Source organism: Tachysurus fulvidraco, chromosome 11 (genome assembly GCF_022655615.1).
Source record: "Tachysurus fulvidraco isolate hzauxx_2018 chromosome 11, HZAU_PFXX_2.0, whole genome shotgun sequence".
In the NCBI taxonomy this organism is placed as follows: Eukaryota; Metazoa; Chordata; class Actinopteri; order Siluriformes; family Bagridae; genus Tachysurus; species Tachysurus fulvidraco.
In genome coordinates, this window is record NC_062528.1 from 3,455,778 (window position 1) to 3,482,819 (window position 27,042).

At 37.0% G+C, this 27,042-nt stretch overlaps 1 protein-coding gene across 2 annotated transcripts in view; it reads right to left on the bottom strand.

Annotated features, from left to right (window-relative positions):
* The window catches only part of lrfn1 (leucine rich repeat and fibronectin type III domain containing 1), a 132,198-nt gene that overhangs the window by 43,557 nt on the left and 61,599 nt on the right, over positions 1-27,042 (bottom strand). The window contains exons 3-4 of one of the 2 annotated variants that reach the window (XM_047820236.1): positions 13,970-14,012; positions 552-671 (exon numbers count right to left, since the gene is read on the bottom strand). The gene's annotated coding sequence lies outside the window, so the exon portion shown is untranslated. The remainder of the gene's footprint in view (positions 1-551; positions 672-13,969; positions 14,013-27,042) is intronic. The other variant, XM_027138705.2, reaches the window with a different exon arrangement.

Genomic DNA, 27,042 nt, shown 5'->3' on the forward strand with positions numbered 1-27,042 from the left:
AAATCACACACCCCTGCTTTAGTGAGATAACTCCGGGGTCAATGTAGGACGAGCTAGCGACATTTTTATCTGCCGAAGTGCCTGACTCATCTCATCAAAGCTGCCTTCTGCTCATCCCTCTTTCCTCTCTCTTTCTCTCTCTATCACACACACACATGCATATACACATACACAGACACACACACGTTTAAAGTCGTAAATGCTTAGTTGCCACTACAAAGCAATGTGCCAAACTGTCATTAAAGTACAGAATAAATCAGTGTGTGTGTGTGTGTGTGTGTGTGTGTGTGTGTGTGTGTGTGTGTGTGTGTGTGTTATAGTAAATTATTGTGTGACGAGGCAGTGGAATGACTCAGAGTTTCTGCTACCACTGCAGTACTGATTATTTTTCTAGATCAGCACATACCTGTGTGTTTTATTCCTCTTTCATTCCCTCACCAGCTTCTCTATTTTCTCTTCCCTAAATTTAATAAGACAAAAAAAAAAGACACCAAGAAACCACAAAAGAGCGTAAAAGGCTCTTTACTGAGGACATAAAGTGACAGCTTTACCTCTGACTGCTACAAAGTGCTGACACTGGAGACTCCTTCCATCAATCATCTTTCCATCAATCCTCTCCAACAATTCGGCACTTAAAAGCAGACACGGCAAGTCCCATGAATGAGCTGTTACTATAGAAACGACAAGGTATTAGAACGAGTGCATCGATATAAACCTGTCATGTGGAGCTGCAGATCTGTTCTGATACACCTTCTGATCAATTAGGGGATGCCTTAGTAGTAGCTTACTGTTCAAGGTGTTGGACTACTGAGCAAAGTGTCATGAGTTTAAACCCCAGGGCCACTAAGCTGCCAGTCCTGGGCCCCTGAGCAAGGCCCTTAACTCTCACTGGCTCAGCTGTATAAATAAGATAAACATAAGTCGCTCTGGATAAAGACGTCTGCTGTAAATGAACGAAATTATACTGGAACGCAATTCAGCAGCATTGACAAAGAAGGCAAGAAACAACACATGATTGAGAAGCACGTATCACCATGGAAACGGTAACACGATCATGACTAAACATGCATTTAGTGATGACGGTGATAATAATCTATCATTTTTAAATTATATTTCAAATAATGCAATTTTGTTATTTATCATTATAAATAAATGAAATGAGATTCTAAATAAATAATTAAATGTATTTATCATTATAAATGAATTTACTTATTTATTTAGAATATAATCAAATTTTAACACCACGCAAGCCATGATACAAACATCAATAAATGTACAGTTGGTGATGATGATAATAATAATAATAATAATAATAATAATAATAATAAGAAGAAGAAGAAGAAGAAGAAGAAGAAGAAGAAGAAAAAGAAGAAGAAGAAGAAGAAGAAGAAGAAGAAGAAGAAGAAGAAGAAGAAGAAGATGAAGAAGAAGAAAAAGAAGAAGAAGAAGATGAAGAAGAAGATGGAGAATTCTAATGCTTATGAATTCGGCCATGATGATGATAAACATCCATTAGAAATGCTGTGAATCATTTCAGCCATTTGAACTAGGAACTAAAATGTATTCACCTAATTTGCATAATTCTGAAACACTAATTAAATGTAACTTTATTTTGCTCCATTTTGAGTGGATTGTTTCCTCTGTAAAACTCTCCCAATACACAATTTCACAGCAGATCAAAGAGAAGCGGCAAAGTTTTCTAAAGCTTTACCTAAACTTTAAAGTCATCTGCCAATCTCAGTCCCAGACAGCACCCCGGGAATTCTCTCTCTCTCTCTCTCTCTCTCTCTCTCTCTCTCTCTCTCTCTCTCTCTCTCTCTCTCTCTCTCTCTGTCTGTCTGTCTGTCTGTCGCTGTCGCTCTCTCTCTCTCTCTCTCTCTCTCTCTCTCTCTCTCTCTCTCTGTCTGTTGCTGTCACTCTCTCTCTCTCTCTCTCTCTCTCTCTGTCTGTCTGTCACTGTCGCTCTCTCTCTCTCTCTCTCTCTCTCTCTCTCTCTCTCTCTCTCCATTCTCGCTGTCTTTTATAAGTCCGTGTCACCATCTGAACCGAGTCTCTCAGTGACGCTGCATGAGTGCGTGGCAGAATAGCTTTTCTAAAGTGGCGCACTGGAAATGCAGGCTTGAAATCCGAACGCTTTCCCAGCATGCATGAGCCGCTCAGCGGGATCCCGGCAGAGTTGGAAATGCAAAGTCGAATGCAGAACCCATTTTCAGCCAGGCCCATGGTTACAGTCTTTAAAACCATTTTCTATAAATGCCAATACCTTTTTAGAGTCTTGGATTAGTATTAGCTTTGATGGTATTAGCTTAGCTTATCTTGTCACAGAATACTGGTATACTATTTTGAAGCTGGTATATTTATAGTTTTTTTTTTTTATTGCCTAGGGTTTAGGTATCTCCAAGAATGTTTAAACGTTAACAGTGCAGGACATTCGAGTTCTTCCACTACAACCTTAACACATCATGTCTTCATGGAGCTCAGGGGGCTTTGTGCACAGGGGGCATTGTCATGCTGGGATGGCTTTGGGCCTCTTAGTTCCACTAAAAGGAAATTGTAATGCTACAACAAATACGTTCTATACAATGATGTGCTTCCAACAGTTTGGGGAAGAACCATATATGGGTCTGATAGTCAGGGGTGTACATACTTTTGCATAGACAAATAAGTACAGGGAATTTATATCTGGCACTATGGGCTTGGCTATTAATTCCACGACCTTTAGACAAGAAACCTACACAATTAAGCCCAGAAGGATTCACTTAGACTTAACCCTAACACTGGGATTTAGACAAGTAACTTCACCCCAGGAAATTTAATCCAGGAATTATGGTGTAGATTTTAATCCTTTTAAAATCTAATAATTTTAGGCTTAGTTAGTTAAATTCAGGAAACATAGTGCAGGGAATTAAACAAGGACATTTATACGTATCATTAACTTTAGCTTGCACACATCAGCACAGAAACTTTCACAGAAACACTATCACACTAAACACTAACTATTAGTACTATACCTTTGGAACCATGACTTAGTCATTAAAATCTGGAAATTTAGTCCAGGAACTTTTGACGAAGAATGCCTCGACACTCAATGTCTAGTCACTTAAGTGTAGAAATTTCAGCTGAAGAAGGTTAAATCTGGAACACTGACCTAGACAAATACTGTAAGCTTAGGAACATTAAGCCAGGAATTTTTATACTAGGAACTATGGCAGAGATTTTCCCCATTGGAACTTTGGCTTATTCAATTAAATCTTGGAAATGTAGCTCAGAAACCTTTTCCCCATAACTTTGTCCATTTAAACCTAGCCATTTTAGAATAGGAAGGTTAGATCTGGACCTAAGATAAGATCTGAAGCATCAGTACTATAGGCCAGGTATTTTATACCTCTACTATGACATATACTCAAATCCTTGGAACTTTGGTTTAGTCAGTTAAATCCTAGAAATATAGCTAAGGAACTTTATACCAGAAATGTTTGACCAGGAAAGTCTAGACCAGGGGTCGTTAACCCGCGGCTCCGGAGCGGCAAGTGGCTCTTTCATCCCTCTGCTGCGGCTCACTGTAGATTTGTAAAATAAATATTTATTTAAAATTTATTTTTAGTTAGTTAGTTAGTTTAAAAAAAATTAAATTCTAAGATTATGATGCTCTTGTAACATTAAAATAAACCGTGTTAAATTTTTTTGTCGCTCAAAATACGCGTCATAACCGCCGACTTGCGAAATCCGACACACAGAAGCAGACGCATTTTTTGTTTGCTGCAGCCGGCAAGTTAAAATGTTGATGTCATGAATACGACGAGGACTCAATTAGACATTCATTCATTCATTCATTCATTTTCTACCGCTTTATCCGAACTACCTCGGGTCACGGGGAGCCTGTGCCTATCTCAGGCGTCATCGGGCATCAAGGCAGGATACACCCTGGACGGAGTGCAAACCCATCGCAGGGCACACACACACTCTCATTCACTCACGCAATCACACACACACTCTCTCATTCACTCACGCAATCACACACACTACGGACAATTTTTTCCAGAGATGCCAATCAACCTACCATGCATGTCTTTGGACCGGGGGAGGAAACCGGAGTACCCGGAGGAAACCCCCGAGGCACGGGGAGAACATGCAAACTCCGCACACACAAGGCGGAGGCGGGAATCGAACCCCGACCCTGGAGGTGTGAGGCGAACGTGCTACCCACTAAGCCACCGTGCCCCCCTCAATTAGACATTGTACATTTTATTTGAAAGTAACCTTGAACCCAGCGTCTTTTTTTTGTTAAGGTTAGTTCAAACTGTTCAAAATATTTTTGTTTGCTTACAGAAATAACATTTCGTTTACTCGATAGCACTTCATTGATTTCATAAATGAACACACTACAGTTATTTCTATACTTTCCATAAAGGTAAAAAAACGATATATGCAGTGTTATCTTCATTTTAGATGTCAAAAGGGTTTTGTGGCTCCCTGTGTTTTTTTTCTGTGGGAAACGAGTCCGAATGGCTCTTTGAGTGTTTAAGGTTGCCGACCCCTGGTCTAGATGCTTAAGCCTAAGTAATTTTGGCCTCGACTATTAAGTTAGACTAGACTATTAGGCTTAGGCAGTTAAGCATATATATTATAGGCAGGGAATTTTAAGGAGAAACTTTGGCACAGGACATTTAGCCTAAGACATTCAAGTTAGGACCTTCCAATCCAGTATGAATACTTACATTTTAGGGTCATCTTGTATATACTGTAGCAAAAATTTCTGTCAAAAATGTTCTGCCAAGTTTAGCAATAATTTCACTCTATGACCTAATAAGGTCTGCCTGGATTTAAGAAATTCAGGGGTGCTATAGAAAGGACATAAAAAGGACATACCCATGTAAAACAGCGCAATATGTGGACCAATCGAGGATTACATAAAGTGTTCTCCAACCATCACTCAACACAAAGCACAGCTAAAAATAGAGCCACATGCAGTAATCTTCTACATGAGCAGGTACAGAGGATGAGAAGCTAATGTGTACTGAGGTCAGTGTTACAGTAAAACAGTGGTTACCGAGCACTTTAACCTGATTAAAGACGAGAGAGAGAGAGAGAGAGAGAGAGAGAGAGAGAGAGAGAGAGAGAGAGATAGTGCTGTCAGCTAGTCCCCTCCATTATCTTTATCACTAAGCAATACTATTCATAATCCATCAGAAATCTATTTTCCCTCTTGCAATACATGAATGTTTTACTACATTCCTAATGGCAGGACCAAAATGTATACCAGTTACTTACACTGACCCACATTCACCCATCCAGAATTAAGCCCTATGCTTCAGTCTATATCTGTTCTGGTAACTCGCTCTCATTAGCTGACTTTACACTGAACCTTGAACTCGAACACAAATCTAGCAAATCAAAACCAGGTAATTGTAATAAGCAACCCAAACTATCCACTTACTGTACACCCAGACTCCTTAACCTACAAAATCAAACATAGAACTAAATTTAGGAACTGAAGGCATTCATATCCGTTTAGATCTACTTAATCCAGGGGTCTCACACCACACACAGCCAAAGCACCTAACTCCAGACACACAAATTCCTGAAACTCAAATCCAGGATCTCAAACACAGGAAACCCAGGAGGTTAAACTGCACATAAACTGTAGTACCAGCTCAACTACTAACACAAAAAAGCAGGAAGATAATTCCAGGAAACCAAACCAAGTATCTCAAACCCAGAGCACCCAGGAAATCAACATTTAGAACTTAGAACACTAGAAAAGGATTCAAATCCTGAAACCCAGACTCGGGTACACAAACTTATAAACTCAAAGCCAGAGAATCAAACCCAGGGACATAAACGAAGAAAATCAAAACCAGAGATCCAAACCCAAAAACAATCATGCAATTAAATTCAAATTCTGGAAGCCAGAACAAGGAACTCAAACCTACACACTCAAACCTAGGAAATCAAACAGGAAGTTGATCCTAGGCACTTAAAGGTGGGGTCCCTGTTGTTTGAGAAATGCTTCAGAAAACTGTGTTGGGCCGCCAAACAAAACAAAAACAAAATTAAGGTGTAGCCAATGAGCAGAAAGGGGCGTGTCTTGTCAATATGGGTGGAGAGAGTGTTCAGTGCGCATGTGTGACATTAGCATAAAGCGGTTTTAACATTGACATGGAGGATAAAAACAAAGAAAGAAAGCGAAGAAAGACTTACGATAAGGCAAGAAGTAGGACGTGTTAATATAGGATCAGCTTTCCTGCGTTGGGGAGAACTGAACGTCTTCCGCGTGAAACGGAGATAAGCCTTTCAGGGTACAACACACAGTACTACAAAAAACACATTTGTATTACCATAGTATTACTCACTGAGTTCATTTATTGATAAAAAAATATCCCCTCGGTCAGCTGCCCCAACAGGTTCCGCTGTAATACTTGTCTGGGTTATACAGTACCTGGGTTATACTTGTCTGGTGTATGTGTGGGGCGGAGCTATCAAAACAGGGTGGGAACCATCTGGGGCGTGTTTGTTTTGGTGATTTCAAATGTCAACATTGGCTTTCAAACAACAGAGACCCCACCTTTAAGCCAAAGGAACTCAAACTCAGGACTGAGGAAATCCAAGCAGTACAACTTTAGACACAAACTCGAATCCAGGGACTCAGAAGGTCAAACGCAGGACCTCAAACCCAGGACATAAACACGTAAATTAAATCTTCACCGTGCCACTTTAGCCAAGGAGACCAAGGAGTCAAACCCAGGCACACAAACCCAGAATCGCATAATAAGAAACTCAAAGAAACCTATAAGTTTAGTCCTTGAACTATACATCATGAATTTTAGTCAGGAAATGTGAAACCAGGAAAATTATTCATTCATTCATTTTCTACCACTTTATCCGAAATACCTCGGGTCACAGGGAGCCTGTGCCTATCTCAGGCGTCATCGGGCATCAAGGCAGGATACACCATGGATGGAGTGCCAACCCATCACAGGGCACACACTGTCATTCACTCACGTACACACACACACACAACGGACAATTTTTCCAGAGATGCCAATCAACCTACCATGCATGTCTTTGGACCGGGGGAGGAAACCGGAGTACCCGGAGGAAACCCTCTGAGGCACGCGGAGAACATGCAAACTCCACACACACAAGGCGGAGGCGGGGAATCGAACCCCGACCCTGGAGGGTTGAGGCGAACGTGCTAACCACTAAATGACCGTGCCCCCCTCCCAGAAATATTAGATCATAGATTTTAATTAGATATTTCTTCATCCTTGAGACTTCCCCAGAAATTTAGATCAATATATTTAAGCCCAAAACCTGTAAAAAAAAAAAAAAACATTAGCCTAGGAATGTTAAGCCCAGGAACCGTCGATCACATACCATTAAGTTCAGCCTTGACACTTAAACCCAGAAGTTTTTAGTCTACAATATTTGGACATGAAACTAGAGACCATACATTTCAGCTTAGACACTTAGGTCCCTAACCTTTGGCCCAAAAACTTTAGCTTAGACATGGAACATTACCCAGAGAACCAGAACATTTAGACCATTCATTTCAGTCTAGACATTTAAGTCACTGACCCGAAGCCGAGGAACTTTGTGGCCTACATAGAGACTACGCTGTATGGTTTGGGACATGTCCACGTTGACATACTGTATGTAGTGAACAGCGAGAGTACCAACTACACTCTTATTCATTTATAACTCCACACAGGAGCAGGCAGCAGCTGCATTTCTGTAATGTCTTCTCAATACATTTGATTTCATCGGGCATGGAAATCGTCTGCGTTTATAAAATATCCCCCCCCCCCCCGCGTTCTTTCTCTCCCTCTTATTCTCTCTCTTCATTTCCAAAACATTGATCGCTATTCTGATGAAATTCCTCTCCCTCAGCACAATGTGACGTTCGTCTCAGCACGAAATGAGATTTATTGAGAATTTGTCTCATGTCACACCCTGCTGGAGTACACACACATACACACACACACACACACACACACAGGATCCATCACTGATACGGAGTGCAGGTGAGGCTGAGCGTGTGATTTAGCGAGCAGCTCAGTGGAATCGTCTCGTCAGCTAAACTCATTTTCATCTTAGCTGTTTATGAAGGCATCTGATATTAAACTGAAATCACATGACCATAAAACTCAATTTCTCCTTTAGCCTGACAGTTTAAGCCCCAAATGTCACTCTGTCTTAAACATCCAGCTCAGGGTTTTATTAGACTAGCCTTTCGAAAAAATAATGCTAAAAATGTATTTATTTATTTATTTTTTAACAATTATACAGTGTATTTTGTAATCATATAACAAAAAAAGGATGCTTTCAACTCCAGAATTATTTCTATAATGATTTTAATATTTCTATTTCTATTATGACTTTAAAACCTTATGGTTTGAGGGTTTTTTAACAATAATTTTTACATTTTGAACAAAATCAAGATCATTTAAATTCTGAATTTATTTTTAATTGTATTCCACTGTTCAGTTGTTTAATTTTCTTTCTTTCTTTCTTTCTTTCTTTCTTTCTTTCTTTCTTTCTTTCTTTCTTTCTTTCTTTCTTTCTTTTTTTCTTTCTGTTATTGATATTAATATTCTGCATTTACTATAAGTGATGCTAATCTTGCTAACATATTTAATCATTTGTTTTGTTTTGTTTTGTTTTCTTATTAGAAACACATATTCTACATCCATTTACTTTCCTTACCACTTATGCTTCTCAGGTGCTGGGCACCGTGGACAGGGTGTCAGTACATCACAGGGCACAATGACACACACACACACACACACACACACACACACACACACACACACACACACACACACACACACACATGCTATAGACAATTTAGACATGACAATCAGTCTTAATTACTCTTTGGGAAAGAAAACCAGAGAACCCTGAGGAAGCCACTGAAGCACAGGGAGAACATGCAAACTCCTTACACACAGAGCAGCGCAAGAATAGAACCCCAATCCTGGAGGTGTGAGACAAATCTGCCCTCTGTTTCTGAATGTATATAAAAAACAAAATTAAAACTATTAATACATTAAAGCAATATGATCTTTATTTGTTTATTCATGTATTTATTTTTATTTTCATATGTGTGTGTGTGTGTGTGTGTGTGTGTGTGTGTGTGTGTGTGTGTGTGTGTCTTTGACCTTTATTTATGCAGGGGTTTGTGTAAAGTCCGAGGCTCAGACGTGTGAGCGCAGAACTCCAGCAGCGAGTCATCAACATTCAGCCCGACTCGCAAAATCAATAGCATCCCATCAGCCAACGCTCCAACATCCAAATCATAAATCACACGTTACACACGCTGAGAAACCTGAGCCTTTACCCAGGGTGCACTTCACTCACTGTACTCTGAACACCGGGGGCAGCAAAATCATCACTATTTATCACTGATTACACACTTCTTATACTCAAGAGTTATACTCCCAGACATGTCCAGGGCTTACTGTCAACTGCTACTGACAGACAGACAGACAGACAGACAGACAGACAGACAGACAGACAGACAGACAGACAGACAGATAGATAGATAGATAGATAGATAGATAGATAGATAGATAGATAGAGAAATGTTGGCACCCTCTGATCGCTATATCCAAAACTATTGGCACCCTTACGAAGAAAGAAAGAAAGCAAGCAAGAAAGAAAGCAAGCAAGCAAGCAAGAAAGAACGTTGTTAGTTAGAACCAGATCTATAGGAACCCTTTGATATGCAATGACATACAGACAGATAGAGAGACAGATATACAGATAGATAGACAGACAGACAGACAGAATTATTGCCAACTTTTAATAGTTGCCAACTTTTAATATTGCCAACCCTTTATTAGATAGATAGATAGATAGATAGATAGATAGATAGATAGATAGATAGATAGATAGATAGATAGATAGATAGATAGATAGATAGACAGACAGACAGACAAACTGAGAACTATTGTAACCTCTGATAGCTACATCCAACACGCTCAGTGTTTTATCTACACATCAGTGTTTATCTACACATCAGTGTTTATCTACACATCAGTGTTTTATCTACACATCAGTGTTTATCTACACATCAGTGTTTATCTACACATCAGTGTTTATCTACACGTCAGTGTTTATCTACACGTCAGTGTTTATCTACACATCAGTGTTTTATCTACACATCAGTGTTTTATCTACACATCAGTGTTTATCTACACATCAGTGTTTTATCTACACATCAGTGTTTATCTACACATCAGTGTTTATCTACACATCAGTGTTTATCTACACGTCAGTGTTTTATCTACACATCAGTGTTTATCTACACATCAGTGTTTTATCTACACATCAGTGTTTTATCTACACATCAGTGTTTTATCTACACATCAGTGTTTATCTACACATCAGTGTTTATCTACACATCAGTGTTTATCTACACATCAGTGTTTATCTACACATCAGTGTTTATCTACACATCAGTGTTTATCTACACATCAGTGTTTATCTACACATCAGTGTTTATCTACACATCAGTGTTTATCTACACATCAGTGTTTTATCTACACATCAGTGTTTATCTACACGTCAGTGTTTATCTACACGTCAGTGTTTATCTACACGTCAGTGTTTATCTACACGTCAGTGTTTATCTACACATCAGTGTTTATCTACACATCAGTGTTTATCTACACATCAGTGTTTATCTACACATCAGTGTTTTATCTACACATCAGTGTTTATCTACACATCAGTGTTTATCTACACATCAGTGTTTTATCTACACATCAGTGTTTTATCTACACATCAGTGTTTATCTACACATCAGTGTTTATCTACACATCAGTGTTTATCTACACATCAGTGTTTATCTACACATCAGTGTTTATCTACACATCAGTGTTTTATCTACACATCAGTGTTTTATCTACACATCAGTGTTTTATCTACACATCAGTGTTTATCTACACATCAGTGTTTTATCTACACATCAGTGTTTATCTACACATCAGTGTTTATCTACACATCAGTGTTTATCTACACATCAGTGTTTTATCTACACATCAGTGTTTTATCTACACATCAGTGTTTATCTACACATCAGTGTTTATCTACACATCAGTGTTTATCTACACATCAGTGTTTATCTACACATCAGTGTTTATCTACACATCAGTGTTTTATCTACACATCAGTGTTTTATCTACACATCAGTGTTTATCTACACATCAGTGTTTTATCTACACATCAGTGTTTATCTACACATCAGTGTTTATCTACACATCAGTGTTTTATCTACACATCAGTCGTGAGTGAGCTCATTGGTCAGACGCAGCTGCAGCTTTTTTTCTTTCTGTTTGCTGTTAATGTAGTTAACGAGCCGAATCTTTAATCTTACTTTAATGACAACTGAGCGTGTAGATTGCCCACAAGAGCCAAGAAGCATCTATTGGCATTTGTATTGCCAGAGCTCTTCGTGACCCTGTGTGTGTGTGTGTGTGTGTGTGTGTGTGTGTGTGTGTGTGTGTGTGTGTGTGTGTGTGTGTGTGTGTGTGTGTGTGTGTGTGTGTGTGTGTGTAATTAGACAGAAATAAAGACCTAACACAACACAGGACTGAAGCAGTGTCTCCGATCTGAAACAGTAATGTATTTATTTTGTAAAATAAAGAAGGATGATGACATTATGACATAATTTACCACCTCAACACACTAAGCTGTGAGTGAGTCCATGATTTCATTACTCACTCACTCTCATTCTCTCTCTCTATCTCTCTATCTCTCTCTCTCTCTCTCCCCACCTCTCCCTCTCTCTCCAGGTGGGTGTGAGTTTGCATCATGTTGTGAGCACTAATGAACAGTCCTGTCACTATGTCACCCTTATGAACTCATTATCTGGTCTCAGGCTACACCACCTCCAGAGAAAACACACGAGGGTGAGACAGACAAGCAGAGAAAGAGAAAGAGAGAGAGAAAGAGAGGGGGAAATAAATAGATGTATATATAGAAATATGTTTTTATTTAATACAATTTTTAAATCTTAGATTAAAACAGAAATAATAGCGCTTAGTTAAAATGATATAATTATGACAAAAAAAATAATCTGAATTAAATGAATTATGTTTAATTAATCTTTTTTTTATAACAAATATTTTTTAAATGATCTTCAAAAAAAAAAGTCTTAATAATATTCATCCAAAGGGTATGCATTTTTAATTAGCCTCATTTGCATAAACGTGTGTCATTTGTCAAAGCCCATTTAGGGGACGTCACTGTGTGATAAGTGACACATATGGATTTAGTGCACCATGCTAAACTGGTAGCCATAGGCTTCCATTACTTAGCATCATTAGCTTTGTATCTTCAGAAACAAATGCAATTAACAAGATCATGAAGCAAAGACCAGGAAAAGATCAGGGAAGCCGAAGCGAGAATAACGGACAGATGGTGGAGAAGTTTGGAAAGCCAATGGAGCTGCAATGCCTTGAGAGTGAGTGCAGTTTGAAATCTTTACATCAGGAATGATTTGTGGTGCACAGCATCTCGAGACACTAACAGCAGGAGTACAGGCTGTTGGAGAGCCTTAAATCCGTAATTAACTGTGAGGTGGGATAACACCGTGCGTAATAACACGCTCCGTCAGGAAAAACGACCTGTCCGAGTGTCTCGGTCCCAGAGGACTACTTAAACCCGGTGTGTGCGCTCTCTTCTGCCGCATCACAGCCATTTATAATGCATGAGAGCAGGAAAAATGTCACCTTTACGAAGCTGTAGCGAATGCTGCAATGCTAACGAAGGACTCGCTTCAATATTCGGTGTGGAAACAAATGCAGCTATCGCTCTACGATGAACGGGAGAGGTCAAAAGAAAAACATGGATTAGGGAGAAGGATGAGTCTGGGGTGTAAGTGAAGTCCTGGATAAAGATCACAGGCAAGAAGGCTGTTTATTTACAGCATGGTCCTGCATGTGAAAAAAAAGCTTCATCACTTCACTTATATTCAAGAAAAGATGCATCCATATCCGTGCTATAAATGGGCGTGTCAGTATGATTGACAGCAGTGTTTCCCTGGCAACACAAACAACTCGTACAACTCGTGCGAGTGCTGAGCTAGTGTGCTGGGATTGGCACTACTGACACCCTTCTAAAGAGACAGACAGATAGACAGACACACATATAGATAGATAGATAGATAGATAGATAGATAGATAGATAGATAGATAGATAGATAGATAGATAGATAGATAGATAGATAGATAGATAGATGAACGGATGGATGGATGCATCAAGAATTATAGGCACCCTTTGATAGATAGATAGATAGATAGATAGATAGATAGATAGATAGATAGATAGATAGATAGATAGATAGATAGATAGATAGATAGATCAAAACTATTTGAATAGATAGATAGATAGATAGATAGATAGATAGATAGATAGATAGATAGATAGATAGATAGATAGATAGATAGATCAAAACTATTTGAATAGATAGATAGATAGATAGATAGATAGATAGATAGATAGATAGATAGATAGATAGATAGATAGATAGATAGATAGATAGATAGATAGATGGGCAAACTGATGGATAGATAGATCCCAAACTATTTGGATAGATAGATAGATAGATAGATAGATAGATAGATAGATAGATAGATAGATAGATAGATAGATAGATAGATAGATGGGCAAACTGATGAATAGATAGATCCCAAACTATTTGGATAGATAGATAGATAGATAGATAGATAGATAGATAGATAGATAGATAGATAGATAGATAGATAAATAGATAGATAGATAGATAGATAGATAGATAGATAGATAGATAGATAGATAGATAGATAGATAGATAGGCAAACGATAGATAGATCCCAAACTATTTGGATAGATGGATGGATGGATAGATAGATGGATGGATGGATAGATAGATAGATCCAGCATGTCTCAATCTTTCTTAAAGCATGTGTGAAGCTTCTCCTACCTCCTCAGACGGAGTGCAGGTCCCAAGAGAACCATCTGAGCTCCTGCAAATACAAACACACACGAAAAAACAAACATGAAGGTTTTTGCATGAAACCGTGCCACGTTCTCCCTTCACGCTAGCGCACCAATTCACCGCTTCTCCTCTTTTCCACTTCCCATCATGCACTGGTTTTCTTTTCCCTCGTTCCTTCCACTCGACGTTTACTTTGCCATCTGTTCAGCTTAAATGTAAAAGCTCTGCACTCTCTCGCATCCGACTGCCATCTCCAAGCTGACAGAGACAGAATTAGTGTGTCTGCTGAAAGCCTGGGAAATAAAACACTACAAATATGTTGCTTTTATCATGATTAGCTTTTTAACTAGCTAGCATGTGCTCGCTTGCTAGAGCAGAATAACCTTTCATTCCATCTACAACCGTTTATTTGGGATTTGGTAAAAACAACAAAATAAAAAACCTCTATTTACAATACATGTATATTCAATACACAAAGAACTCTGGATTTTTTATTTATTTATTAAACTGTATTCTAGTGTCTAGCCATTAAATAATAAAATATTATAGAAATTACAAATAAATGTTTTTCTAAATAATCCAAATTAATAATTATCCTTATTATTTTGGATTTGGTTTTGTTTTCTAAAAAAAATCATTATTAATGCTTACAGAAAAATAATAATATTCTACAAGGTAATGGGAAAAAAAACAAAAATCAGTAAAATGGTATTTTAATTTGAATGGTTTAAGTATTAAGTATATAAATATTACTGAGCTTTTCTTAATGTTGTTTAAGCTGTTTGTATTTTTTCAGCTGTTTCATTATTTATTGCTTTTTCTGATTTAGAGATCTACATTTATTGTACTGAAAAGCGGTAGAAAATGAGTGAGTGAGAGAATATGTAGAGGTTGGATGTTGTGCTTTCGGTGGGTGCAAAGAGGCATAAGTGAAAATCAAACATTTCATCACTGTTACATTTTTGTAATCTAAAGCCTGAACTTTCATTGGATTCATGAAGCTATGTGTGTGAATTACTGCTGATTTCCAGGGTTAGACGGCAAGGATGTGGGAAGCCTGCAGTCTATCCCAGGCGACTTCTGAACGGGGGGGCCGATACATCATCTTATACTGGTAAAGGAAACTGGAGAACCCTGAAGAAACTGCTGCAGCACTGGGAGAACATACAAACTGCGCATACAGGGTGGAAGTGGGATTCAAACCCATGACCCTGGAATGTTATGCTAATGAAACAGAGCTCAGGCACGGAAAAATACAGGAAAAAGTCAAAAGATGAGCAGGAAGTGATAAGAAGTAAAAGGTGTGTAAAGAGTGAAAGATTGTAATTTGTGCTTTGTAGCTTCACAGTATGCAGAGACAGTGTTTATGAGCTCCCTATAGATGGCACGGTGTAGCGAGCGATTTAGCCGCAGGCTAATCCCATACGCCGTTAGCGCTTCGTTACAGATGAGCCGGGAATGGAACGGTCGGGATAATGCACCGTAATGGAGAATAAAACCCAATTAAAGGGCAAAGAGTCTCACTGACCGCAGTAAAGACCGAGTGAGAGTGGATGGAGGGAGCGTGTAATGGAGCATGGCGGATGTCTGGATGTGGATGATTTCTTTCTCATTACTAATAACAGTCTGAAGAGTTCAAAATGAGACAAAAGACAATAAAACCCAACAAACGGTAAAATATACAGAAGCAAATATAACCAAAGAAGAAATAATAATAATAATAATAATAATAATAATAATAATAATAATAATAATAATAATAATAATAAATATCTCTTACATTTAAATGCAATAACAATATTTGTAATTTATTTTAATAAAATTCTAAAATATCTAAAATAAAATATATATATTAATATATATTATATATATATTATATATATAATATATTTATTTTAATTATAATATATATATATATATATATATATATATATATATATATATATATATATATATATATATATATATATATATATATATATAGTTAGTTTTATATATATGTGTGTGTTATGATTCAGCCCGGACTTTGGCCACGTGCGTGTTTGGTATTGTTCCTCGTCACGTGTTTGCCCTGTCCTTGTCTGCCCTGCCCTGTTTCCACGCCTGCTCCTAATTGTATCTGATTGTCTTGTGTATAAATGTGAGCCGCGTTGCCGATGGCAGCGCGGAATCTACTGTTGTCTTTGTCCTGTCTCGTGTTCCCCTTTTTATTAAACCCTGTTTTGTTTTACTATCCTGCGTTTGGGTCCGATTCCTGCCCCGCGTCATGACAATATGTAATTTTATTTTATTTTTTAATTGTTGATAGGTGATTTTTAAGGCCCAAATTTTAAGACATGGCCGATTCAACTTTATTTTCCATCAGCCCTTTTATTGTGTTTCTGTTTTGTGTTGCTCAAACTTACATATTTATATTTTATATTTAGAATTTGTAAACTTGTGTAAAATCTGACCAAGAAAAGAATGATCTTGTCAATTAGCAATGAAATTAATGAAATGTTTTCTACCTAATTTTCTATTAATGGAATTTTGTAATTATTTTAAATTGTTTGTTTAAGAATTAATAAGCAAAAATATATTTTTGATTAAAAAATATATATTATATACAATTTTTCATAATTCATAGCCTGTGAGTCTGTATTATTCAAATTTTCTACAGTAGAAATTTTATAACATTTGGTTCTCTTGGTGGAAAATGACAATTTAAAATAAAAAATAGCCAAAATAATAAATCCCACATTTTTTTCTAATTTGTTTTGTTACTATGCATCATGTCATTGTCATTGAGTTCAATTTTAAATTCAAACTTCTTTTTTACTCAGAATCAAATCTTACATGCGTCTCATACCCGTGACCTTGAGGAAGATTTAAAATAAACAAACAAACCATTATTTTAACGTACTTACAGGGTTGAAAAAAAAGTTAAGTAGCAAATTGACTTTTTATTGATTTATTTATTTTTCATTTAAAAGTTGAAAATTCTAGATTAGGTCCTACATTATGTAAAGCAATAATATGAGTTATAAGAATAATATGTATGTGAGTGTTTATATATTTGAATAACACATGAGGTGGAGCCAACAATTTTGAAGGAGATTTTAGGACGTCATTCCTGAAATAACCCGATATTATATTTTCGATTCATTTCTAGTGACATGATGGATGGAGTGTTTGACTGTACAGCAGAAACCCCTTGGTATCACCGTTGGAGCGAGAAACAATCGTCGAACAGCCAATTAGGAACTAATGAAGTGCTAGAGGATGAATAACAAACACTGTTCACAAATAAGATAAGTCTTTAAAAAAAAGCCCAATTACAAGGTATACAGCTGTTTTTGAAAATGTACACAGATGTTTTTACCCCTCAGTTAAAACACTAACTAAAAAAAAATCGATCCAGCATTTTTGAAAATATTTCCATCAATCTAAACACAAACTCCATCTGGAAAAGTTTACATTACACTAAAAATTGCGTCTGTAAATGCCTTCATGTAATGAGGAGGCATATTAAGTAGAACACACCAGGCAATAAATAAATAAATAAATAAATAAATAAATAAATAAAAATAATGCAATAAAAAATATAGATTTTTTTCATAAATGTGTTGGATGTGGCCTCACTGCAATGGGAGTGACCCTTTTCATAGAAATGTGGGCATGGCTGTGGGATAGGGTGCTAATACTTTGTGAAGTCCGTCATATGTACAATGATGAACAATGACTGAGTTATGAAGAATCCAAGCTCACTGTATGTGGCCTAGAAAATCTCCCACTTGGACATGCATTAAAATGTGCAAACCTACACAACTGCATGTCAGCATTTTTATTTATTTATTTATTTATTTTTTGCCATTTATCTCCTCTGGGAAAGCTGCCAACCTGAAATAACCTCAAATTACCACTGTAAAGTACACCTCATTCTCCTGTGATGCTCTCCGGACGCTCGATTCAGCTTACTTTCTCCTTAATAACATGTGCAATGAGGAGAATAAAGCATATGCTATAATGTCTGGTCGTTACAGGTCCCAGGTTTGGACTGTAATCACCACGAGCGCCATCACTTTTAAGTCACTAAGTGAGTTAAGAATTAAAAAAGAGATATAGTCGAGATATAGTGTTGCAATTAAAGGTAGCTCAGAAGACCGTAGCTCATAAAGTTGTGGGTTTGAATCCCAGGTACACCAAGCTACCACTTCTGGGCCCTCGATCAAGGCCCCGAACACTCAATTACTCAGTTGTATAAAATGAGATAAAATGTACGTCGCTCTGGATTAGCATGTCTGCTAACAGTTTAAAGCAACCCTTTAAATCAAATGGTCAAATGAATGATCACTATAAAGATCGACACATGCCGTATATTAAAAATGAATAATAGTAAAAAAAAATATTTACAATTTATTCAAACAAACAAACAAACAAACAAACAAATAAATAAAACTAATGGTACAAAAGAAAATGTTTCTTCTGAGACCTTAGTGCTGTGGTTTTTGACATGGAAGTTCCCATAATTTATAGCATCATTAAGTGTTTAATATTCTCTTTCTATATATTAAAGTCATCCAGCATCTAATTATTTTATTTTATTTTTTCATTTTTTGTAATTTGTTTCTTTGGTTAAAATGTTACATGACTTTGAAAAATGTATCTAATAAATAGTCAATATTATTATTGTTTTATAACCTGTTTCATTTTGAAATAGTTTGAATTTATGGTTTAGAACGATTTTCATATTTGTTGACTTGAATGTAGTTAAATGTATTGATTTACAGTTTAAAACGCCTGGAAAAATTTGTTGGTTTTATTTATTTATTTATTTATTTATTTATTTATTGCTTCTTGCAATATTTTCTAACAAAATCACTTGTTTTCCAGAAATTCTGAATGTTTTTAGATAAACGGCAAAATGGCATTTAACAAAAAGTCCAAAGCTAAATAATAACAGATTTATCTTTAACTAGAATCTTTAATAGATTTTTGTACATTTCCAAAGTATTTATAAGGTTTATTTGTAGTAACGTAGACAAAATATCAAAAGACAAAATCGACAGGTTTGAGTGATGTAGAAATTCCAGCATAAACTGGAATTTGTTCTTCCGTGAACTACTTTTTTCGGGTATTGTGGAACAATCTGAAGCGGCGTGACCCTGACCAGGCAGTTAGTAATGATGAATGAAAGAAATGTGTCACAGCTCTGTACACCTTCATGTTCATTTTTCCTTCCTGTAAGCTTCATCTCTACAAAAATCAATACAAAAAATCCCTGAATATTATCTATCTGTATTTGTAATGATTTAGAGCACAATATCAGTTCATCACCCAGAATGTATACGTTTTCAACCATATCCTCTTTTCTAACTCTACATCGGGTGCAGTAGCTTTTCCCGTTGTAGTGCATTTATCCATCTCTGGAGATGAAATCACGCAATGCCTTCACGCCCTCAGGTAAACTTTTCACTCACATCCTGTCAGCGTTTCCGATTAGCATCATTCAAAGATTTAGCGTCCAGGAGCGATGGAAGGATTTCTGCAAATAACATGTTGACCTTTCCTTTCTGTACTCGACATGGTCGGAAAGCTGTGAGAACTCCAGAAGGACGAGTTCTCCTGGTAGTGTCTTTATGGGAGAGAAAAAAAATGACACACATACCATCACAGCTAAAAAAGAAAGTCGCTGATTCACATGCATGAGAGGTCAAAATCCCTTTGTATGAAAAGGGAGAATTTTTCTTTTCCCCCTCTGGAGCATAATCAGGGCTTGATCCACTAACAAGCATGCCAGAATTCTCACGGCCAAATCCACAATCTGGTGTCGCTTTTGAAAACCCATCAGGCTTTGATGTGAAGTTGAGAGAAGTTCATGCCATCATTATGTTCCACCATGCTGAGTGAGCCCTGCAGCTATTCTCAGCCAACATCGGCTTCTTATAGGATAGAGAAGAGAGGAGACTAGAAGAAAAAATAAGTCTAGTTGTAGATCTTAAGTCAAAATTTCGCAAGTGCACGATCAAACCACTTTCTAAGACCAGGTAGACATAAACACGGATCATACTGCGATCAAAACACAATCTGGACTGCATTGTGATTAACAGCAAATTATATATAAAAAAAAAAATGACAGAACTTCAGGAGAAAAAAAATAAAATGGAGGCCTCCTGTAATGTGCGTAATTGCGGAAGGTAGGTAAATTAGATTCAAAGCTAAGTTTATTTGTTTACTTGATTCAAATAAATTGAATTGATTACATCTCAGCGATGAAACTTTTTGAAACTAATATATATCTAGATGAAACTAATTTTTTTTTTTAGCTAAATTCATTTTCTCCAGATCCTTACAGAATATTATGCCACATTTAAAAAATGAGCTGGGGTCTGATAAGCTAAGTCTCGCTAGCTACTCTAGCTAGATTTATGAATATAAAGGAGAGTCGATAAAACAATCGATAAAGATATCGGAGTGCTATCGAGTGCTATCGTGAATAATTTTAAACCCAGCAACCGTGCAGTTATTAAAGCTAGTTAGCATTGATACGATCAAAATTGTTAGCATGATACGATCTTAATAACAAACTGTCAATTCTTATTTCTCTCTTTGAGCTAGCAACCACTTAGCACAGCCGAATGTCCAAAAACATTGGAAGGGCATACGGCTGATTGCATCCATCCATTCCTCCACCATTCGGAGCAGGACATCCCCTGTGACCTGGCTACCGATTAGCGCCGCCATGTGCAGCGTGTCATGTGCAGCAAACTGGCACTGAGCCGAAGGGCAGAACCCTGCTCAAAATCTTTTCTTTTTCTATTTATATATAAAGACCTGGAAAAAAAATGATACCTATAGAAGTATTGGCATCCTTAATCAAAATAAGCAACATTAATTTAATACATGAATAAAGTGATATTTTAAGCTTAACGCTGCAGTGTAGTGTTATATATTCACCAATTTTTCTTAAACGTATATACTATATTTAACACTCAATTACATTCAAGATTGAAATTTTTTATAATTTCATTTTAAAATTTCTTTAAACCTCTTGCTTCTTATTATGGTGTCAAAATGGTTAACGTTATTTTTAACCGCTGGCTGATTTGTTTTTTTATATTTGCATTTATTTATTACATATATAAGGCCCATCTGTCTCTTTTATACTTGAAAATTCTTTTGAGAAATAGATATTAACACATGGAATATACGAGTAATAACCATTTTAGTGGAGTAATATTGGATTGATGATTATTTCATAGGACATTTGAAGTTTTATCACAACAACAAGGTTATATTTGAGTACTAATTATATCTGTACGCATAGTATTGGGGTTATATGAGTAATAACGGATATGTCAGAAAATATCGGGACATATAAAATAATATTAATAATGACTGAGGTATAATCAGAGTAATATAGGAATAATCACTGATGTATAATCTAAGTAATATAGGAGTAATCACTGGGGTATAATCAGAGAAATAAAGGACTAATCACTGATATATTAGGAGTAATGACTGGGGTATTATAAGAGTAATATAGGAGTAATGATGGGGTATAATAAGAGAAATATAGTAGGAATGACTGGGGAATTGAATAATATAGCAGTGATAACTGGGGTATAATCTGAGTGATATATGAGTAATGACTGGGGTATAATCAGTGTAATATTAATCTAATCACAGCATTATATCAGAAACTTGTCTGTCACTGTGAACTTCAGATGGAAAATTTAAAGTTTTCCCTCAGAGAGTTCTGCAAAACGATGTTTTCATGTGGCCTAGCGTTTGGCGAGAAATTCCCACACAAAACTCTACAGGGATTTTTTCCTCCACTGTGAGCTGACGAGCGAGAGACTGAACAAACTGTTGCCGGAGCTTAGGTGTGCGTTTAAACCTACTATAAGTTAAAGGGGCAATTTCATCTGAGAACTGCTGATGGCAGAGAAAGAAAGAAAGAAAGAAAGAAAGAAAGAAAGAAAGAAAGAAAGAAAGAAAGAAAGAAAGAAAGAAAAGGTTATTATAGAGTGCAGGTTATTTATTCGGCCATACTGATTGCATTAAGTAACCTGGAGCTCAGTTATGATGCCACTTGTGCTTTGTAGCATTAGGATGTTAGTGCTGTAGCATTTCAGGTGCATCAATAGCATATAGCAGTTTATTCCTCACTCGGACACCAACCGCACGCGAAAGGCAGCATCAGTAACCTTCACCTCTCTCACTCCAACTCCATTAACTGCTCTGTTGCTTTTAGAGCAACTGCAAGACAACGAGGCTCTGAGAAAAAAATGTGACAATTAAAGTCACATGACTCTGACACTAAAGGTCAATTTCGCATATCGTTAACCTTTTCTTTAGCATTTCCAATGCTAGTGCTTTAGCATCCCAGTGGAAAGTCACACTGTAAAACGTCCAGACACGGCCACATGGGATTATAGGACATAAATGACTAATGGTTCGAGAGAATAAAAAAAATGAAACACAGAGTGTTCAGAAGCACAGTTTCACACGATTCCCAAGATTCCATCCTTCAAAACAGCCGTGCAAATCATGCTAATCCACCTTCCTGTGAGCGTAACACTACAATGCCTCCAGATTAGCGTTCTACAAACTTGTTAGCGACCGCGCTTTGAGGCAACAGGACAAAACTGAAGTAAAAGAAACTAAAAAACCATTTAGCATTTTTAGCATCACTCATTGGCTTCAGTGCACCACTGATCCATCAGCTAAGCTAATCGATTCCTGTTGTCTTCATGTTAAAAAATAGAATTTCTCTGAGTGAACAGTGAAGGTTTAGAGAAAGATAAATGCCAACATTTCCCTCAAACGCACTTTAACACAGCAAATCGATTCTCCACCAAAAGCTACGATGCTAACATACTAAATAAATACACAGAGCCCTAATGCAACATGGATTTATTATCCAGAAACACATAAGCGTACAGAATCAGGCTAATATTCGTAATTCAAGCTAATGTCCAATCATCCAGCATCGTAACCACGGCAACAAAGCTACCAAATCATCATTAAGAAGGAGAAAAAAAACACAAAAAACTAACCTAGCATGAATGAAAAAAAAGAACAAAAGAATGAAAGAAATTGAAGAAAGAAAGAAGTAAAGAAAGAGAGTTAAAATGAGTGATGAAAATAAAGCTATGGAAGAAAGGAAGACAGGATAACGGAAGATAGAATTTAAAATTACACAAATGGGTAAACAAAGGAAAATACATGAAAAGAAAAAAGCTAAGAAAGAAAGAACAAAAAGAAAGAAAAAGAAAGAAAGAAAGAAAGATATATGCAAGCAATAAACAAATACCAAAACAAACAAATTCAATTTGTTTTAAAAAAAAGGTTATATATATATATATTCATTCATTCATTCATTTTCTACCGCTTTATCCGAACTTCTCGGGTCACGGGGAGCCTGTGCCTATCTCAGGCGTCATCGGGCATCAAGGCAGGATACACCCTGGACGGAGTGCCAACCCATCGCAGGGCACACACACACTCTCATTCACTCACGCAGTCACACACTACGGACAATTTTCCAGAGATGCCAATCAACCTACCATGCATGTCTTTGGACCGGGGGAGGAAACCGGAGTACCCGGAGGAAACCCCCGAGGCACGGGGAGAACATGCAAACTCCGCACACACAAGGCGGAGGCGGGAATCGAACCCCGACCCTGGAGGTGTGAGGCGAACGTGCTACCCACTAAGCCACCGTGCCCCCTTATATATATATATATATAAAATAAATAAAAAAAATATATATAAATTATATTATAATGAAAATCTCTGTGTTACTGAGAAAAACTGCATAACGAGAGTCGGAGGAATTAGCAGTACTATTTATACAATGCTAATCTGGGAGCCATTAGCGGCCCTATCTCGTTAGCTTCGTTAGCCTCACGGCTCTGAGGTTATTGCATGCCTCGAGTGCGTTCGCAGCAGCAGTAGACGACGCGTACGTTTCATTTCTGACTGTTTATTCTCTCTAAAGGGCCACAGCGTTTGTGAACTCGGTATTGACACGAACTCGGCGGGAAAGCGACGCTGACTGAACGGCTCTAGTCGGAAAGTTGATCCGAGCTTGTCAGAATGATGCACTCTGGCAAAAAAAAATCTCCTCGCACGCTGTGTTTAAAATGTCTTTTGTTCATATCGTTTAAAGGTCAGTGCTGGACTGCAGGGAATTCAGTGTGGGTGGGGTGGGGGTGGGGGTGGGGAGGTCAATATGATGCCTTTTAGGGAAGTAATTTCAAAGTTTAAAAGGAAGGAAACACACACACACACACACACACACACACACACACGGCCGTGTGATAATTACGGCTGAATGAGATGCATGAGGACAACTCCATTCCAGCACTGATGAGCTTGCGTGATTAAAGCGGCGCCCTGCCGATTCTCTCCACTCGCCTTTAATTGCTGCGGCGGCCATCTTGATTAGCGTCTCCACAGGAGCTGCTCACGTCTCCTCCTGTTGTGTTCCAAAAGAGGTTGTGACTGATGCAACCTCCATCTGATCAGAATCCATCTCTCGGCGAGTTAAACATCCCGAAAGACACAACAGATCAACGAGCTGTTGACTGTTCACCTTTTGTTTTATATTTTAGCCAAACATCCATTAGCATAAACGGCTCTCTGAGGACTGTGACAAGAATCAGTTTAACCTTAAATACGTCCAAATATCTGGTGAATGTCAGAGCTCCTTTCCTGTGATACATTTAATAATTACGCCATGTATTAGTTAGTTTCCTTTATTTATTTATTTTATACTTTTTAACTTTCAAAATGTCAAAAGGTTTCATTTTAATTAAAACTAGGTTACTTTAATAAAATAAAAAAGTATAATAATAATAATGATAATAATAATAATAATAATAATAATAATAATAATAATAATAATAATAATAAAATTCCAATTTCTAAAGCCTTAAAAATCTTGCAAAAAAGGAAAATAATTTTTAACAAATAGTGCAGAAAAAAAAAGATTTTATTCATATTCAAAATAAAGAACATTTTTGGCATATTCATAAATTAATCTCCTGTAAAAAACAAATAATTAAATTTATATTGTACTATATTATAATAATAATAATAATAATAATAATAATAATAATAATAATAATAATAATAATAATAATAATAGCATGTTCCATTATATATATATATATATATATATATATATATATATATATATATATATATATATATATATATATATATATATATATATATATATATTTTGGCCAGTGGCAGATTGAATATACAGACATGCAGGTGTGTGTGTGTGTGTGTGTGTGTGTGTGTGTGTGTGTGTGTGTGTGTGTGTGTGTGTGTGTGTGTGTGTGTTATTATTATATTTTTTATATAGGTCCTGCCATTCCAGAATTCAACTCATCTTCTCATGTAGCTCTGAATTATTAATATGAAAAATCTCTAGAAATGGACAAACACACACACACACACGCACACACACACACACACACATACACACACACACACATACACACACACACACACCCCTGCATGTCTATATTCAATCTGACATTGGCCAAAAAATAGAAGAAAGGAAAAATAAAACATTTTGTTTGTCTGACCTCTGACCTCTGTCAGCTCGATGGAAAAGAGGTCGCACTAATTAATTCCACCACACTGATTTGACAGACCACCGTCTCCGTGGCAACTATGTGCATGTGTGTGTGTTTGTGTGTGTGTTAGTGTGTTTGCTCAGCAGTCATTCATGCGAACACTGATATATTTGCAGAGACAAAAGGCCCAAATGCCTTGTTAATAAAACTGTGTTTTTTGTTTGTTTGTTTTTAATCAATTAATAATCTCTGTGCGTTTTCCCAGTGTGGATTGAAAACACAGCTTTGTTTATGAAAAGCGAATACAGAATGTCACGCTGATTATCCAAGGATATATTATTTAATATCAGGCCGGGTGATTTATTGCAATATTTATCAGGCAGGACATTATTTCACCTGAACGCTCCGAGATGAAGTCCGCAACCTGGAGAAAGTCACGGCAATGACGGAAGGAGTAAACACTCTGTGTGTGTGTGTGTGTGTGTGAGAGTGTGTGTGTGTGTGTGAGAGTGTGTGTGTGTGTTGCCATGGGGTGGGCTGATGAAGCAGAGTTACTGTTTCCACACTAAAAATAATAATTTTCTTTCCCGAGTGTTTTATTTCTTCAAATTTAAAATTCGAACGTTTACATACGACAAAAAAAAAAAAAAAAATTGCCAAAAAACTGCAAATAAAAAAAGCATAAAATCGGCTATCGGCTTATATCAGATATCAGTGATTTAAAAGTGATTTAAAAAAATTTCAATGATTTTGTTTGCTTTTTTAAACTGTTTAAAAATCTGTACAATTACCTATTAAAACGGCTTTGAATATATATATATATTTTCATAACAATTTAATAAGAAAAAAATTCCTTGTATGTTTGACGTAGCTAAAACATTTATCTTTGTTATTTGTATTTAATGTTTTTTTTTATTTATTTCAATTATTCCCATCTCTGCCTTGTGTGTGTGGAGTTTGCATGTTCTCCCCGTGCCTCGGGGGTTTCCTCCGGGTACTCCGGTTTCCTCCCCCGGTTGAAAGACATGCATGGTAGGTTGATTGGCATCTCTGGAAAAATTGTCTATAGTGTGTATCCTGCCTTGATGCCCGATGACGCCTGAGATAGGCACAGGCTCCCCGTGAGCCGAGGTAGTTCGGATAAAGCGGTAGAAAATGAGTGAGTGAGTGAGAGAGATAATTAAAGCAAAAAAAAAAAAGCATTAGCATGCGCATGCGAATTTAAATACATACATAAATGAGCAGTTTACATCTTTGTCCATAATTTAAATTGTAACAAGTTTCTAGGTTAAAACTGATTCTTTAAAAAAAGGGGGAATATTGCTCCAAGTAGTAGTACATTGTAGGAGGTAGAAACATTTACGGCATTTAGCAGGCACCGTTATCCAGAGTGACTCACAACTGTGCAACTGAGGGTTAAGGGCCTTGCTCAGGGGCCCAGCAGTGGTAGCTTGGTGGACCTGGGGTTTGAACCCATGA